Source organism: Equus caballus, chromosome 13, assembly GCF_041296265.1.
Source record: "Equus caballus isolate H_3958 breed thoroughbred chromosome 13, TB-T2T, whole genome shotgun sequence".
Lineage (NCBI taxonomy): Eukaryota > Metazoa > Chordata > Mammalia > Perissodactyla > Equidae > Equus > Equus caballus.
Window position 1 is genome coordinate 25875658 of NC_091696.1, and position 14325 is coordinate 25889982.

General features: G+C 38.7%; 1 protein-coding gene across 8 annotated transcripts in view; it reads left to right on the forward strand.

Moving 5' to 3' along the window:
* Positions 1-14325, forward strand: part of AUTS2 (activator of transcription and developmental regulator AUTS2) — a 1156658-nt gene that overhangs the window by 461608 nt on the left and 680725 nt on the right. The gene's annotated exons all lie outside the window — the stretch shown is intronic.

Here is a 14325-nt window from a genome sequence, read left to right on the forward strand (position 1 = left end):
GACATGGCACCACTTGTCAGGCCATGCTGAGGCGGCATCCCACATGCCACAACTAGAAGGACCCACAACTAAAATACACAACTATGTACTGGGGGACTTTGGGAGAAAAAGGGAAAATAAAATCTTTTTTTTTTTAAAAAAAGAAAGAAATCTTACACGGGGGTCCAGCCCAGTGGCTTAGTGGTTAAGTTTGCTCACTCCACTTTGGTGGCCTGGGCTTCATGGTTTGGATCCTGGGCATGGACCTACACACTGCTCATCAAGCCATGCTGTGGTGGCATCCCACATAGAACTAGAAGGACTTACAACTAGGATAGACAACTATGTACTGGGGCTTTGGGGAGAAAAAAAAAAAGAGGGAGATTGGCAACAGATGTTAGCTCAGAGCAATCTTCCTCACCGAAAAAGATTAAAAAAATCTGAGGCCAATATTGCCACTAAATCATCTATAAAACAGTTTATGTCTTTAATTTTACATGCCATGTGAAGTGATGAGGAACTTCTTTTACTTGGTTTTTTAAAAGTCATTCATTTTGTCAAATAAATTTGTTGAGCACCTACAATAGTCCATGCAGAATGCCAACCCTCAGAGAGCTCACAGGGCACATGGTGCTGTTGCAGAGACTCTTGCTTACTTGTGTATTTTTGCTTATTTGTACCCACCTGCCTTGCCATTACAAGGTGGCTTTAACACAGACCTGAACCAAGTGTTAGTATATTAAGAAACTCCCTTATATAAACTGTTAGTATATTAAGAAGCTGAAGGAAATCTCACCAGGAGGTGGAGTTTGACTTTACATTTTATGTGACGGGCCATAGGGAGCCCTCAGAGGCTTTGAAACCAGGGAGTGGAGTGTTGGTCTTTGCTCTATGGAGAGAGCACTCCTAGTAACAGTACTGAGGTATGGATGGTAGCATGGCAGAGAGAGCCTTTAAGAGACTGTTTGAAGTGTCTGACCAGGATAGGTGAGATGCTTGACTAAAGAGTAGGTGCTCAATGAAGGAATGAGAGATGTGAAAATGTTTAAGGCAAATTCTCCAACTTTTTAAGTGTGGAGGCATGAGAGGAAAGAAGGGAAAATGATGATGCTTCTTGTTTGATTTTCTAGAGTACGATATGTTTGCACATTTGATGAAAAGTTTGATGTGGGAAATCTTAAATTTGAGGGAGGTATTAGACTTCATGGAGCACGTGGTAAATAAGCTGTTAAGTACACAGTTGGGCATATGGGTCTGGTGTGTAGGAGAGAATGTCTGGACTAGAGGCATACCTTAGGGAGTCAGGGTCTAAAGGTGATAGCTGAAGCCATGGGAGGTAGATAAGATCATTCCTATCTCCCTGGTGATATCAAATCCTATGCTTCTCCACTGTGCTTCTGGGAGATTTCCAAACACCTCAGTAAGTCTTTAGGGTTTCTTTAGGCTTTCTCTCTTTGCTTTTTTTTAGCCTCCTGCAGTTCTCTCCCATGCGATATGCATTCCATATATCCCCAGCAGTTTACTGGCTCCCTCACTTTCCATTTTGTTTTGTATCTTCATGACATGACACATAGTTTCCTATCTCTGCAAGGCTTTGCCCCTCTTTGTTCTCCTAACAAACTCTGTATCTTTTGTTAATACCTAGTCCCTGAACTCCCATAGCGCAGCTGGTAGCTCCATCCTTGAGCCTGTAAGATTTTGTACATATTTCTTTTCATTAGAACATATCCTCACTGTATAGTAATTATTGCTTGCCTTTCTCTCATTCTGTATAGATTCTGAACTCTTAAAAGACAGAAAAGTCCCTTTACATATCTTCACATCCCCAGCCATAGGAGAGCATTTAGCAAATAGGTGCTTGGTAAATATTTTATGATTGAATGAATTAATTTGTATGTGAGCCACATGTGTTACATTAGTGATTTTGGATGTGTTCAGAAGTGTATTACATGGGGCCGGCCCTGTGGCCTAGCAGCTCAGTTTGCATGCTCTGATTCAGCAGCCTGGGGTTCATTGGTTCCGACCCTGGGCGCAGACCTACACACTGCTTATCAAGCCATGCTGTGGCAGCACCCCGCATAGAGGAACTAGAATGACTTACAACTAGGATATACAACTAGGTACTGGGGCTTTGGGGAGAAAAAAAAAGAAATATGTCACATCTTAAAAATGTAATAATCTGCAAAATTTCTGTTAAATGTGACCAAGAAAAAGATGAAACCTAAGGTCATTATCAAAACTGTTTTTCTTATTGCAAAATCAATATATATTCTTTTAGAAAAGTTGATTAATACAAATAAACTAAAAGAAGAAAACTTAAAATGTCCATAATCCCACTGTTGAGTGATATCTTGGTTTAAATCTTTCAAGTCATTTTAAGAATGTGTACACAAAATAACAAAAATAAGATCAATCTGTACATATTGTTCTTGATGGTTTTTGTAACTTACTATCTTGTGGGTCTTTAAATATCAGTAAGTAGTTATTTGTTAAATGGCTAGATAAATGAATAGATTAACATTCCATCATGTAATTTATTTAACCAATTTTCTGCTATTGGATTTTTAGGTTGTTCCAGATTTTTCACTGAAATAATTGAACTTTGATGAACAATCGAGTAGTCTTGTCATTTTAATCTATTTTTTAGGACATTTTGGGGGAAATAGAATATATATATTTATTTTTTAAAACCCTATAATATCAAATTGCCCCTCAGGAAAGTAGTACCAATCTATATTACCGCTGGCTGAATTCTTTTCATCAGATGTTTGGGTTTCAAATTCCCTGAAACTTAAAAAATATATAAAGATAATTCAGCTTGCTACCATAGGAATGACAAATTTAGGGCCAAAGAAATTAACAAACTGAAGATTTTTTTTGTAAATGTAAATATTTTGTACAATTTACAAATAGGCTTTTATGACTGATTGTCAGAATTTTTAAGTATGAGAAATGTGTTTCATAGTCTAAACAAGAGGTTTTAGATTATAGGACTGGGGCTTAGGACCATCTTGGGTATAGGGTGGGTAGTGATGTAAAAGTAAGCCCTCCTGTTCCAGCTTTGTCATTAGCTGGCCTTCTTGAGCCCCTTGTGTGGCTGCCTCCCAGCTGCATTCCAGAGTTTTGTTAGGGTAAAACCTTGGATTTAGGCCCATGGATGTTAAATGTCAGTGGCTGAATTTGGGTTTGGGATAACTTTTACGTACTTTTAACTTCTCTGTGCTACTCCAGATACTTTTTATCTGTACTATCTAAATTAAATAACTAATTTAAGTGATTATTCATAAAATAATAACAGGCTCCTCCCCCAACCCCTGACAGGTTCTTTAGTTCAGCAGATGTATGTCACAGCTCATTTTGAAGAGCCTTTGAGTGAAATGCCTGCCAGAATCTTTAACTTGCTAGGTAATTCGTTCATTTTTCAAACTAATTGTGTAGTCTTAATCTCACTAAGGAAACAAGAGAGGGGCAGAGGTGCCACCAATTGATATTACTGTCCTAAGGCCTAATCTGATCCTGCAGTGAGGAAATGGTAATCTTTCATAGTGCTCTTGTTTCCTGAATAAAATCTGTTACAGGTTTCTGGAGGGACTGCCCCCTCTCTCAAAGCATCAGAAAGAAACACAAGACAACATCGAGCCACAGAAAGTAAATCATGGTCAGAATAAATATACTGTTTTGCTGGCAAACTTAAAAATTCACTTGTGGAATCTAATAGCTGTAGGCAAGAGATATTTATTGCAACAAAGATTTAAGTGTGGTTTGTTATGTTTATGGAGTAGTTTAATATTACTTTTCTTTAAAATGAGTTTTTAATTTAGGAAAAAAGAATTCAGATCTGTTCCCAGAGTAGAAATGACTGAACATCATGGGAGTGGTTAGGGTTTGGAGTTTATGTGGGTAAGATTTCTGTTTACCCACTACAGTCACTGGGTGGATTTAAAAGCTTTCCCAGATGGAATTTATGGAGTGAAATTTAAAACTAGTGTCCTGTGTACTACAATATATGGTTACAACAAGCAATCAATTTAGAAAGAAATGGAATGGAGAAGATGCAGGTAAATGGTTAGTACTGTGCAGTGCAGTGGGATGTAGAGTGAATGTAGAGCTATGTCAACATCCAGCTTCTGTTATAAAGCTCCTAGGCAATGGCTAAATCCTGGAATGCATTAACTGCTTTCAATGCGGATATCATCCATTCTTAATAGGGAGTTCCAGGGCCATTGACCATATAGATGACTGGCCATTAGGAAGCATAGAGATGGGAACTAATCTTTCCTAGGTAGTCACTCTTAATTTTCCAGACTCTGTGCTGGGTGCTTTATCTCTTTTACCCTGTTTAATCCTCCCCTCAACCTGATGGGGTGCAGATGATATTGTATTCATTTTAGAGATGAGGTAGATGAAGCTTAGAGAGATTTTTCCAAAGTTATATATGCAGGGTTACAGCTTATAGTTGTACAAGTTGTTCACTGCATGAAGGCAGTCAGCTGAGGTAGCAGGTAAGGACTATGTTTGCCCAGAAGAGCCATTTTTTTCTAATTTATACTAAGACCTGTATAGGCCAGCTGTAGTCCTAGTCATAAGGTTGGTTAGTTGCGGAGTTGGGATTTGAACTGAATCCCATGTAGCTCCAAAGGTCATGTTGTCATGGTAGTTGTTTTTTCTTTGTTTTTGTTTGCTGAGGAAGATTCGCCCTGAGCTAACATCTGTTGCCAGTCTTCCTCTTTTTTTCTTTTTGGCTTGAGGAAGATTAGTTCTGAGCTAACATCTGTGCCAGCCTTCCTTCACTTTATATGTGGGTCACCACCACAGCATGGCTGACAAGTGGTGTAGGTCCATGCTCAGGATCTGAACCTGTGAACCTGGGCTGCTGAAGCAGAGTGTGCCAAACTTAACCACTACACCGCAGGGCTAGCCCCAAGTTCATGTCATGTATTTATTAAATGATATCTTATAAGAGATATAGTATATACATTATTTCTCTTTCAGTTCCTTATTTTTGCCCTTTTATTAAAAAAAACTGAATTTATTTGGTAAAATGCATAAGTGACATTGAATGATCTAAAATTGTTTGAAAACAAATGTTGAGGTCTTCTTTGGAAAAAGACTAATTTGTTAACTTGGGAGGCTGGAGGGCATACTGAGCACTTAGCTTGTTTGAAAAGCTTTCCCATTTTTCTTGTTTCTTAAATATGCATGAATAAATATGGGTATTATGTTCAGTGTAAAAGTCCTATAGAGATTAATTTTGATGTGGAAATGGAATGAAGAATTATCTAGACTATAAGGCCCTGAAATATCTGCGAGGTAGGTAGCAAAGTTTTTTAAATTGAAACAGGATCTGTCATAGCATCAGACAGTTAGAAAACATATATTTAGGACTTCAAATTTTGACCCAGTGTTATTACCTGACCAAATATATGAGTTAACTTGCTCAAGGTAATTCAGATAAAATAGTCACTTATCCATAAAACAAAAGGCTTAAAAACAAAGTGTGCCTGGTTTCACTCCTTCTAGTGATGTCTTAGAGCATCTTAGTTACCTGAGTCTAAACCTCAGCCTGTAGAATCAAACAGGAGTAGAAGGGAAGCCTTTAGTTCAGGACTAAAGAAGTGTGGAGGTGTGTGGAGTGACTCTGAGAGGCTTGTGCTGAAGTCCTGGTCTAAAGACTTATTGCAAACTGGTTTCTTTTCATCATCTTATCCAAACTGTTTCCTCAGAGATCCCCGATGGCTTCCATATTGTGAATCCTATGGTCTTAGGCAGATACATGAACATTCTGAGAGTCACAGCCAGGATTAGCGTCTAGGATGCTTGTTCCGAGTCCTACATGCTTTCTGTATGAGATGATACACAAAAAAGATAGTCAAGAAAAATGAATTTGAGATAAATAAATCGAATAGCTAGAATGAGATTTTTCTAGCGCACTTTACATTAGTTGCTCACTTGCTCTGTGCTCAGCAGTATTCTGTTTGCTTGAAGGGATGTAGAAATCTCTGCTTTCTAGAAAATTATAATTCAATTAGGGAAACACAATCAGTATGTATTTCATAATATAAAACAAAAGAAATTTCAGATAATAATAAATAACAGCAAGATACCTTTCTAAACTAGGCGTGTCCACATTTCTTTGCCTTGTTTTAGTGCTCTCAAAGTCACATTCCAGCTCCCTGGGTTGAGGTTGCAGAACTGATCCTTTCTAAAGGGGCCCCTACTCCAAAAGGCCTAACCCCTGGCTTGAGGCTCATATGAGACCCTCCTGTTAACAGTAGTAATTAAAAGAATTTTCTATCCAAATTAAAAGCTTTCCTCTACAGCCATCCTCTCCCACCCCAAGTCCAGATACTGAAATGAATAATAATGAGCTGTAAAATCTACACCCAAACAGTACATCTTCTTTGGCATTTGCACTTTCAGTGTGTTTTTTGTGTAGCCACATCTGACCTCCATTTTGGCAGCCACCATTTTGGGTGCTTTTGAATAATCAGAAACTAGTAACTGGGTGCCACATTTAGAAAAATAGGAATTGTGTATGCTTTTGTGATGTGATTATATTTATGTTCTCAACTTGTAGTGGAAGAAAGCAAAAATAATCTTATGTAATTTATGAAATCGTATAAGAAACTCAAGAAACTATGGCACTCATGAAAACCAGAAGAAAAGATTTCTGTATTCACTTAATGCTCTCCAGTAGAATTTTCTGTGATTATGCAAATGTTCTGTATCTGCGCTACTCAATTCGGTAGCCACCAGCTATATGTGCACTTGGTATGTGGCTAGTGTGACTGAGGAACTGAATTTTGAGTTTTTATTTTCACTAATTTAAATTTATATAACCACATGAGTCTAGTTTTCTACCATGTCCGGTAGCACAGGCCCTTCATGTGTTGTTTTTCCTTTTTTCTTTTTAAGTTCGTATTGTTAATTTTTGTTTAAAGATTCCCATCTTCTTTACTTGGCTCCTTCCATGTTCTCTTTCCCTCTCTGTCCTCTTCTGTTTTCCCTGCTTTTCCTTTCTCCTCACTTCTCTCCTCCCCTGGTCCTTTCTCACCTTCCTGTGCTGCTGTTAGGCTGACAATAACCCCAGTAATCTGCATAATTTATTATGATCCTTCACCAATTAGACTTGCCTACCTGTGTTCTCCTTCCTTCCACAAAGATGTGATCCAAAATGGGGCACATGCCAGATATACAGTGTTCAACACAAGCTCCTGACAACACTGGTTACTTATGGAAAACAAGCCAAAAAATAAATATTTCTGACAAGATATTTTTGGTGAGCCCATGCTGACTTCTGTGATCACTGCTTCTTTTTGTAAATACACAGAAGACTCCTTTGATAATTCATTGCACAGAGTGTTATCAAAATCAGTGGTTTTAAAAAGTTATAAGCATAGGCTCCATAGTTCTGGTTTCCAGAACTATTGACTAATTGTAATCAAGTCGCTGGAAGACTGCAAGTTTCTATGTCCTTACCTCTCCACAGGGGGATTAAATACCCCCTGCAAGTTTTCTTCTAGTTTGAAGTCTTTAGTTCTAATCTCACTAGTTTGGTCCTCTTTCTCTTCCTTCCCCTCCTTCCCCTCCTTCCCCTCCTTCCCCTCCTTCCCCTCCTTTCTCTCCTCCCTCTCCTCCTCTCCCTCCTCTCCTTCCTCCTCCTCCTCCTCCTCTGCATCTTCCTCCTCCCCTCCCTTCTACTCCTCCTAATATAATTTATTTCCTTTCTTTTTAAATGGGAAAGCCACGTGTCTCTTTCTAGCTTTAAGCACTTTTCTCTGCTCCTTTCCTTCCACTTTAATTCACATAAAACTACCACCGAGATTATTTAAACACATCTACTTTTTTTGCAGAGAAAGATTCTCCCTAAGCTAATATCTGTTTTTCTTCCTCCCCACCCCCCAAAGCCCCAGTACATAGTTATGTACAGTTCTAGGTTCTTCTGGTTCTTCTATGTGAGTCACCGCCACAGAATGGCTACTGACAGACAAACAGTTTGGTTCTGTACCCAGGATCTGGGGTGCTAAGGCAGAGCACACAGAACTTTAACTGCTAGGCCATCAGGGCTGGATCTAAACACACCCACTTTTTAGTTAGATGTTTTCCCCATTCAAAGTCATGATTTTTATCTTTTGTAATTCTAGATTTGACTTTAAACCTCTAACAACTTGAGTGGTAGTGACTATATCTATTTATGAGTCCTTGTTTTGCTGTACTGTTACACTCTCTTCTACTGAGAGTGCTCTCATTCGTAGGTTACCTATGTGCTGGAGACGGTTAGCTTTTTCCAGGTCCCAGCCAGAAGCTGTTGTCAATCATCTAGCTGCACTAGACATAAAAGCAATTTTTTGCTTTTGAAGTTTAAACGGGTTTTTGCACCACTGGTCATGGAAATTTTTAAGGTGGGTATTGACAGGATTTGTTAGTCAGTTGTGCTGAATCCCTTTCTGTCTTAGAGTCTTTGCAATTGCCATTCTTATAGCCTGAAATGATTCTTTGCATGCCCAACCTTTTATACTTCAACCTTTGTACTTCAGTTTAAGTGAAGGAGGTGCATAGGAAAACACCTCACCTTCATCATCTTCACCCTATTTACTCCCTTCATAGCACTTATCCCTCAACACTTGTTTCTGTCTTTCTGTTTGTATCTCTACCCCACTGGAATGTGAGGATTTTTTCTCACTTGTCCTGTGCTGCATCCTAGTGCCCAGGGCCATAGTGGGAGGTGGAGGGTGCTCAATGAATAGTTGCTGAATGTATGTGTTTAGGAAAATACTGATGTGGGCTATAGATTTGGCAGGCAGAGGACTAGGTTAGTTCACTCTTAAATAGAGCTAGGCAGAGGATTCCTACGGTCTGTGTTAGGTTCCTGAGCACGAGGAGGAGAATGTTGGAGGAAGCATGTTGAAGCCAGGATTGGTGACTCTGTGAGGTAACTAGAAGTTTTAGATTCTGTCTTTAAAAGCGTCTTAAAAATACCAGAGGACAGGCCCACTGTGGGATAGTCACTATTTCAGGTAATCTACCTACATTATCTCATGTATTTCCTCAAAAACTATTTCGTGAAGGATAAGGATTTTCATTCCCACTTTCAAGACAAGAAGCTGAAGCACAAAACCTACCCTCCAAATGGTAGGCTCTGTTTTCTGCTTCTCTTTTAAAAGCTCTCCAGGATCCTCAAACCCTTTGTTTTCCTGTGCCAGCTTATGAAATGCATCTGCCAGCATAAGACGGAAAGCAGCCCTGGGAGACAGTGTATGTAAAGAGCTTATACCATGCTTGGTACGTGCTAAGCGCTCAAAGTATTACCTATGTATTATTGTTATTGTTTTTCCACTGTCCAAAGAGTTAGCGAAACTTTAAGGGTTCTGATGTTAAGGGAGTGATAGGACCGTGTCTATCATAATAAATAAGAGGACTTTGAAAAGACGTTTAAGTCATGGGACTAAAGCAAAGGAAACACACATTCCACTGGAATGGGTTCTATTAGTGACAGAACCTCCTATATTTTGAAATAATTCCCAGATGAAAGATTTTGCTGAAATTGAGACATTAATAAAACTAATGTAAGCCATTCAGTACCGTGTGATTTTTTTTTTTAACTTTGTGATTTGAGAGGCATATTCTAAAAACCCAGTAATGCAGCCAAGCTAGACATTCACCTAATTGTCTGATGGAACCAGCTGTGTGCAGGGGCCAGTCTGGCTTTGTCCTATAAACTCTGCCATGTCTGGAGTTTCACAAAACCACCCATGACCTTGTTTTATCAGTAGAGTAGCATTGAGGTCTCATAAAAAAACCCAGTAACTTGAGTCTGAAGTAAATTTCCCTGGAAAGTATTAAAGAAAAGTAGGTTTCCATGTACCCCCCACCCCCACCCCCCTAAATGGCATTATTCAAACTCCAGGAGGCATTTGCAGTTTCTATGGTGATTGGAAAGAAGCTTTAAAAATTCTTATGATCCTATAAAGACTTTTGAAACAGAAGAGAAAGAAATATTTGTAATTTTTCCTTCAGGAAGAAATATGCTACATGCTGGTTTTCTCTTTTTAAACCAACTGGAATCCAGTGTCTTCTTTCTTACTTATCTTCATGTCTTTCCTTATTAACCAAATCCTCCATAAACTGGTTACCCGCGTGATGGTGATAGTGTTAGATACTAATCTGGATGAAATCAGAAAAGTGGTCTAGCTGGATAATCACTTTTTATATAAGAGATTGTGTGTGTGTGTATGTGTATATATATATATATATTCTTTTTTTAATAGACTTTATTTTTTAAAGCACTTTCAGGTTCACAGCAAAATTGAGCTAAAACTACAGAGTTCCCATATACCCCTTGCCCCTACACATGCACGGCTTCCAGGACTATCAACATCCCTCACCAGAGTGGTATATTTGTTACTATCATTGAACTTGCATTGACACTTTGTCATCAGCCAAAGTCAATCATTTACGTGTCGCTCTTGGTATTGTACATTCTATGGGTTTTGAAAAATGTCTGATGATGTGTATCTACCATTGTAAGATCATACTGAACAGTTTCACTGCCCTAAAAGTCCTCTGTGCCTGTTTATTCATGCCCCACCTCTCCTCCTAATCCCTGTCAACTCCTGATCTTTTTACTCTTTCCGTACTTTAGCTTTTTCCAGAACGTCATGCACATAGCTGGTATTATACAGTATACAGCCTTTTCAGATTAGGTTTTCTCACTTAGTAATATGCATTTAAGTTTCCTCCATGTATCTTCATGGCTTGATAGCTCATTTCTTTTTAGCACTGAATAATGTTCCATTGTCTGGATGGACCACAGTTTATTTATCCATTCACTTGTCCATTGACCTGAGGGGCTTATTGGTTGCTTCCAAGTTTTGGCAGTTATGAATAAAGCTGCTATAAACATCTGTGTACAGGTTTTCACGTGAAGATCTTAGTATTTACATGTTACTATTTTAAAATTTTAGTTTTCTCAATATGTTATTGCAAGAGTAATATGGGAGTCAGGGGTCTGGAAATGCTATATGAAAGATGGATTGGTTTGGGCACATAGATTGGAGCAGATGCATTCTGTTGTGATGGAAGCAGTATGTGATCTCCTTTTTGCCTGGAGTGCTTGGTAAATGTGTAGGGACATTGTGAATGATACACTTCGGGTACCTGTCATATTGCACTAAAGAAGATGGACTTCCTTAGTGAAGCCATAGGAGCCATGACAGATTTTTGAAGTGGGAAGTGAGAAGTGTCATTCACTCATTTAAGAAGCTGGGTGAACTTCACTTGACCTTGCTTAGGCCAAGATAATTGACCTAAAGTAATAAAATGACATTTATTAAGCAGTACTTTATCATTGTAGTTGCTCACCAGTTTGGAATAACCTTCCCTATAGTTGGCTCAAGTTAATCAGATTTTACTAAAATGGGAAAGAGAAGCTTTCCAGTACAAAATCTTCTCTTCTGATATCCAAGATCATTTCCTGCATAAAAGTAAAATTCCACAGAACATAAAACCATCCTTTTTGACACTTAGGGTCCACAGGTTGTAATCACACTAAACTAGGGGTTAAATTAAAAAAAGTTTTGTACGATCTCCCTGTGCTGTGCTTCATCTCTTCGATTTGAGGAAACAGCTTTAAATTTCACTTAGTCAAAGAAGTGCTGAGTAGAAAGAAGAACATTGTATAAGGGCAATTCAGTGAACAGGAAGCTTCGTTTCTCAAAGTGGAGAGATTTTTAAAATAGAGGAAAACAACCTATCAAAGCAAAAGTATAGCAGCATCATCTTTGCTTGAGAACTTGTTGGAATGCAGATTCTCAGACTCCACCCCAGGCATTCTGTGGGTGGGGCCCAGTAATCTGTTGTGAGAACAACTGATATAAAGGCATTGGGGATTGAGGGAGGAGGAAGTTAAGGCTTTTGTTACAGAAGAGAGGGGACAAATTGTACTGATAGTTACTGTTTGTGGACCACTTACTTTGTAATGTGCTTTATAAATATAGCTCATGTAATCTCTACCCTAGGAAGTATAATATTACAATATCTTATTTTATGGATGAGAAGAAAGAGTAGTTTAAGAAGCAGCATAGTAAAGCTTCAATGCTGGCCTCTCTGATTCTAAATTCTGACCTCTGTGAACTTTGCCAGGCCGTAAAGATGTATAGATTGTCTCCCAGAAGGCAGCAGTGGGGTTCAAGCAGCACCTGGTCCCTGTCTCCTCTTTTTGTGCTCCCTCTGCTGCATTTCCCAGCCTCCCTGACTAAGGCCAAATGTTCACTCTTGCCTACATCCTGGAAGAGGCCGCGTGGTTTAGTGAAGAGAGCAGAGCGACAGTGATAGGAACCTGGTGTTTCCATTTCTCTGACTTCTGTGAGCAAATCTTATGACTCTAGGCTTGTCCTTTAGCATCTTGTTGCCTCACTTTTATTATCTGTAAAATGACAAGTTAGGTGGATCTTTAGGTTCTTTTTGAATTTTATCTGGATCTAATACTTAATTAGAGGCAGGTGGTCAAAGTAGGTGACTTCTTGAGGGTCCATTCTGGTTCACTGTTGAGAGGAGTTTGATAAGGAAATATTAGATTCTTGCTTATGTGTAAAGTGGAGGCAATAATTTCTGGTAGTAGTGTGATGTGATATGAAATCATAGATGTTAAGAACCTAGCATGGTGCCGGCCCGGTGGCGCAGCAGTTAAGTGCACACATTCTGCTTTGGCAGCCCGGGGTTCGCCAGTTCGGATCCCAGGTGTGGACATGGTACCGCTTGGCAAACAATGCTATGGTAGGCATCCCACGTATAAAGTGGAGGAAGATGAGCACAGATGTTAGCTCAGGGCCAGTCTTCCTCAGCAAAAAGAGGAGGATTGGCAGTGGATGTTAGCTCAGGGCTAATCTTCCTCAAAAGAAAAAAAAAAGAATAACAAAAAAAGAACCTAGCAGAGTGCTTGGCATACTTGAAAGGTGCTTAATAAATGATAATTCCTCAATCCCAAGAGCAAAACAACTTCATTCCTGATTCTAGCATTTTTCTTTCCATGAATTTAAACAGGATAATATTTTAAGTTTCTTAAGAGAGGAGTAAGAGGTGTTAGATTTTTATTGAAATATTAAGTTATTTAGAGCTTCTTATTAAAAATTTAAGAGAAAGATAAAGCATGGAGCAATGTGACCCAGTAAATAAAGCATATAGGTCATTATATTTGCAAAAATGTTTTATCCCCTGACTATTGGTAGTTTTTTTTGTAATAGTAGTTTGAAAAGATATTACTATAACATAAATAATAAAAGATACTTAAGGTAATATTCTAAGTACTATATGGACACGAAAAACTAATACCTTTAATATCACACTTTGGCAAAAGGAACTTCCTTAATGGATTAGCTGTTTATTTTATGAACTTAACTTGGGGTGAGCTTGTAGGCAGAATTCAAGAGTTATTTCTTTCCTAATTTCTTTCACTAGCTTTCCTTTTAAATAGGTAAAATGCTTTTAGTTTTCATTTCAAATATTCTTATTGTTCTTTCCTCTGAAGCCTCTATACAAAATCACTTACTTTATTTACCTTCTATTGAAATAAGACATATTTATCCCAAACACGTTTTTTTTATAAGGTCCAATTTCATTTCCTAAGCTGATTTGATCATTCCACAGTGACATTTATGCCCATTATGATGTTTCTAAATTATAGCCCATCCCTCCCATATTAAGCAAGTTTCTAGGCTCTTGGAATCTATAAAATAGCTGGCTTTTGTACCATTTCATAAAGTTTAGACTCACCTCACCGTACTGTGTTAGTGACAAGTTGCTGTGTTTTGGGAGGAGAGTTCAGTCGCTCACCTGGGTGGAGTTTGGAGAGGACCTGGATTATGGACACGGAGGCGGAAGACCTGGGTCTAGACCTTTCCTGCCAGTACTGTTTTTCAGACCACCCCTTTCCGTCTTCCTTATTAGGACGCTTGTCAAGTGGGTATAGCACCTTCTTTTCTTGAGGATAAGAGACTATCTTAGTTTCTCTCTGTTAAGGAGATGGGTGATTCATGGCTTCTAGTATGAAGGCGAGTTACATTTGCATGAGTTGTAAAATGCTGAGTGAGCACTTTGAGCCTTGTTTGTATGAGAGACCAAACAGTTAGTCTTGTCTTCAGAGTGTAAGCAACCTGCTCACTACCCCTTTTCCCACCATCACCACTGGCAGCTTGGTGGATGTTGGCAGGCACACCACGTTTGGTGTTTGCAGATCAGCCTTGTTTTCATCAGGTATGATCACCAAAAATGTGAACTTACAAGGTAAACAAATCAAAGGGTCGTTATTCTCATTGCTGTTAATTTTGTTGTTGTTGTTTGCCTTCAAAA